Here is a 5,000-nt window from a genome sequence, read left to right as displayed (position 1 = left end):
ACACATACACACATACACACACACACACACACATACACAAGCACTTTCTCCCCCTCTCTCACTCCATCCTTCCCCTGACACACTTGTCAAGGACCTCGTTGACCCCTGACCCCGCCCCACTTGGCACCGTTATTGATTTTTTTTTTTCCCTCCGACCCTCTCAATCTGGGATGAGGAACAGTGAGAACGGGATAATTAGTCGCCTTACTCAGGTATGAGGGAAGGGACGCTGAGGATGAAGGGAGCAATCGATGCACCACGCTCGTGGCTGAGCTTGCAGCAGCAGAAACGGTCAGAGATGGTGAAAATCAAAAGGGCTTGAGGCGAGACGTTTGAGCAACACTGATGGGTGAATAGAGGGGGAAGATAGGGGGAAGAGAGGGGGAAAGAGAGGGGGAAGAGGGGGAAGAGAGGGAAAAGAGAGAGGGAAGAGAGGGGGAAGAGGGGGAAAGAGAGAGGGAAGAGAGGGGGAAGAGGGGGGAAAGAGAGGGGGAAGAGAGGGGAAGAGAGGGGAAAAGAGAGAGGGAAGAGAGGGGGAAGAGAGGGGGAAAGAGAGAGGGAAGAGAGGGGGAAGAGAGAGGGGGAAGAGAGGGGAAGAGAGGGGAAAGAGAGAGGGAAGAGAAGAGAGGGAAGAGAGGGGAAAGAGGGAAGAGAGGGGAAAGAGAGGGAAGGGAGGGGAAAGAGGGAGGGAAGAGAGGGGGAAGAGAGCAGGAAGAGAGCGGGAAGAGAGGGGGAAAGAGAGAAGAGGGGGGAGACGCCGGCGGCGGCGTTGTTTATTAACTTATGTTTTGAGTATTTATTAATGTTTTACTGAACACTTGACACAAAAGAGTAGCAAGTACTAGTAATGCGAGAGAAAAAGGATATTGTAATAATTTAAGACTACAGTATTCCATATGCTGTACAGCACACTTCGTCAAATAAAGTTACGCAGTTGACAATGATTCACATCACTTAAAGAGGGAGTGTTTCTCCACAGAGAACGGCTTTCCTAAATTACTGCACACTCCCTGATAAAAACAATGAAATGTCCACGTCCATCAGAGGTTGTGTATTCCACCGAGAGAGTTTGTGAACCCGGGGACAGTCTGAGCAGCGCTTGCTTCGATTTGTTCCAGAGCAGCACATGAGCAGAGCCACAGCAGCAAAACTCAAATGCAAATTATTCCAGTAAATTGTTAAAAGCTTGACATGAGTGTCCGGACTAAACTTCCCCTGATACGGTCAAATATAGATACAGAGACTCATCATACACACAAGACCAAGATGAAAGACGACATCTTACATGTTTCTCTGCACCGTCTTCTCTGAAATAAATTTTTCACAAAAACACAATCACACGTTTCTTTTCCTGTATATTCTTTACCCTTCAAGCTAAACTATTGTGTCATATTTTAGATATATGCAGGAACACAACTCTATACTAACCACAAAAAAGTCTGTGATTAAAAGGTGACAAAAGTTTAGAATTTTTAGCTTTTATTATTCACTCAAGAATGGTTTGAAGACATGCATTAATATCAACCAATAACCTCATCATTTGAGCATCATACTCTTATTTACTGCCTCTCCATAGTGTGTGTGTGTGTGTGTGTGTGTGTGTGTGTGTGCTCACTCTTGATGGTAAGCAAAAGCTTCTCAAGCAACTGTGGGTCCTTTTTTTTTTTTTTTTTTTTTTTTAACGCGTCTTGCAATAATCCATTCTGGGTCCTCCGCTCCTCCACCACCTCCTTTATGGATCAGGTTAGAGATTTCACAGCAGTGTTCGGAGGTGACACACTTAGACATAATGTTTTCTTGCTTATTTAATTTCCCACCGTCCTCTCAGCTGATTCTCAATCTGTCACTTTAGACGCAGCTGAGAGACTGATTTGGCTTCCGTAATCTGTTCTCGCATCCCCCCCCCCCCCCCCCCCCCCCTTCCTCTACTTGAAGAAACCTCGAAATATCATAAGGAGATTATTTCATCCGTAATTGATTGAGAGGCTCCTCACCACAGACCAAGATACTTCAAAGTGTCTGAATTAAGACTTGGTGACTGAGGCAGGGAGGGGGGGGGGGGTGAGGAGGCGACGTGGCTTCATGAGGCTACTGCCGGGGTCGAGCAGCTGAGCCTCTTTGGCTGGCAAATGAGAGTCGAGTCTGATCCTGTGATGGCAGCTAATTGGCTCAAGCAAAGGCACATTTGGTCAGAGGAACATTTAGACGAGGCTCCTCAGCTCCAGCAGACTGGATTCCAGGCTACAACTTGGTCCACTAAGGCAGATACTTATGAAGAAGAAGTTTGTCAACTACAGACTTTTTTTTTTTTTTTTTTTTTTTTTAGCTTTTCAATGCCGTTTTTCAGTCTTTTAGCAACTCCTACATCTGTCTGAAGCTGGAGCCAGGAGACGTTAGCTTAGCAATAGGACTGAAAACAGGGGGAAACGGCTAGCCTGGCCCTCTCAATAGGAAACAAAATCTGCCTAGCAGCATCTTTAAAAGCTCAACAAATGATATCTCTATGTATGATACAAAAAAAAAAAGCAAATAAGCATATCTCCCAAAATGTAAGAAAATTCCTTTAAAAGGCAGATGGGATTCAGAATTTGTGTCTATTATTGACAACAGGAACGCTTGATCCTGCAGGTTCCTAGCTTCCTGAGCGCTCAGCGCTTGAACTCTACACCTTCCTCAGCCTCCCTTATAGCTCCCTTCCATGTGGAGATGACGACCCCCGTTGTCTGCAGAGTCAATCCAAGTATCGGGTTGAGAATTATGCTTTGCTTGCTATCAGGGGGACGCACAGATCCCAAATGATCACTTCTGAGTCTGAGGTAAAGTCTTTGGGGCCTGAAAGAGGGAGGATGAGAGGGGCCGTTTCCATTTCAATATCTTTTCACCCCGAATCACCCATCTCTGTCTAATTTCTCTCCATTTTCTCTCTTTCACTCCTCTCTTTCCCCCCTTTTTCCTTTCTCTTCTACTCATCCTTTTGTCACTCCATCACCCCATTCCTCACTATCAGTCCTGACCCAATGCTGATCTTAATCTCTTACCTCACGGCTCCATTACCCACTTCAGCCATTTTTGCATATACACCAAAGAAAGAGGGGCTCCTCTCCTCTGTCTCGAACCCCCAAAGCTCCGTCCTTCAATCTCCCCCAAATACAGATCCCCAAAACCTCTGCCATATATACCTTTTCTTAGTGTATATGATTTCATTTTCAATCAAATGCGGATGTTTCTAAATCTGAGGGGGCAACGAGGCTTTGGAGGGAGGGGGTAAATTTATTCGTACCCCTTTTCTTCTTCCGAGCCCTCATCCAAATTGAAAATGGCGTAAGTCAGTTCCCAGGCGGGTGTGGCCGAGCTGTGGGATTATCTCCTGTTTTGTGTTGTTTTTAATCCCTAAATGCCACTTCTGGTCCCATCACTGCTGATAGGGAAATGCAAATGTGTCCCTACGCTGCTCGTTTGCTGTATAGTAATTTACCGCGTCATTGTCGGTAACACAAGTGAACAAGAAGTCGTCCTTCAGGCCATTTCTTAATTCATCTAAAACATTCTTGTTCATGCTCTGTAATTCATCATCTCCCTTTCAACGCGGCTGTTTATGATCTCTTATTTTTCTCTCCTTTCTCTCATTTCTAATTTACTGTTTCTCTCTCTCAAGGGAGAGATTAAGCCCTAATCCCCTGATGCCCCCATGGTTAATTGATATGATTTAACTATTACAAGGCCCTGGGTGGTTCCACACCGCTACCTCAGAGAGCGTGCACCCTCCGCTGAGAACCACGACCTTCCCTCGTTTCCCCCATCCGACCTCCTTTCCTCCTTTTTCCTCTGCCGCCTTTCCCCATCTATCTCTTTCATCCCCCGTCTAGCTGTGCTTCTCCTTCCCCTCCACCATGTCCCGACATCTGTTCTCCCCCGACGCCCCTCATTCTTGCTCCCAGGGGTCACCGCTCAGGAGCAGTTATGTGAACACGCTGGGAGTTTGTCTGCACCTCCAGACCAAAAGTTCAGTTGAAAGACTTAATAAAGCCCTAAGTGCCTTTTGGAATTCATGTAGAGAAACAGATTTATTTATTATGCCATAGCTTTACCAAATGAGCTCCCAGGATATTCTTTACGAGAATAATTATTTTTGAATTTTTTTTATTTTTATTTAATGGTATAGCCACATGCCGTCGAGACTATCTGATGGCTTAAGGTCATGTATGTCTCACAGTAGAAAATCCCAGGATTTCATGCGTTTCCCACAACAAATCCAGCGATTAGTCCGCATCTCTGTCGCCCATAATCTTCAAATCTTGTTTGTGCAGGAGCAACATGATGCTATGAAAATCCCATGAAAAGTCCCACTAATAGGTTTTACATGTTTCTTTTACACTTTCTGTAATTTTTGTTTTGTTTGTTTTAAATACATGAAATGAATCAGTTGTCCTTTGACTCCCTCACACTGCCCGTTATTTGTTCATGTAATCATTTAAGAATCAGCCTGTTCTCCCGGTGGCTCTTTGTAGTTTATTAGTTCCTGATAATCAGTTGAATCCGCTTATTTGCTTTAGAGTCAGATGAGAAGATTGATCACTTGTCTTGGCGGTAAATACAAGGCTACAGCGAGGAGACGGTTACCTTAGCTTAGCATAGTGACTGGAAACAGGGGGAAACAGCTAGCCTTGTCCAAAGGTTAAAAGAAATCTGCCAAGCAGCGTCTCTCACTAATTAACATTGTGTATCTTGTATCTGTACGATTAAACTGAGGTACAGCATGTTATCTGTTGAGCTTTGGAATGGGGGGGGGGGGGTTATGTTACCTTTGGACAGAGCTAGACCACCTGCTGTCTTTTGCTAAGCTTCGCTAAGCTAACTGGCTGCTGGATGTAGCTTTATATCTTACTGTAAGAGTGGTATCGGTTTTTGTTTTTTATCAGTAAAAAAGTGAATACGAGTATTTCCCAAGATGTCAACTGTTGCTTCAACACAACCTGAATGTCAGTAGTTGTATTTCAGGC

This window comes from Cebidichthys violaceus, unplaced genomic scaffold (genome assembly GCF_023349555.1).
Source record: "Cebidichthys violaceus isolate CVI_PGR_0920_01 unplaced genomic scaffold, fCebVio1.0.p SCAF_530, whole genome shotgun sequence".
Classification (NCBI taxonomy): Eukaryota; Metazoa; Chordata; class Actinopteri; order Perciformes; family Stichaeidae; genus Cebidichthys; species Cebidichthys violaceus.
This window is presented reverse-complemented; position numbering follows the sequence as displayed.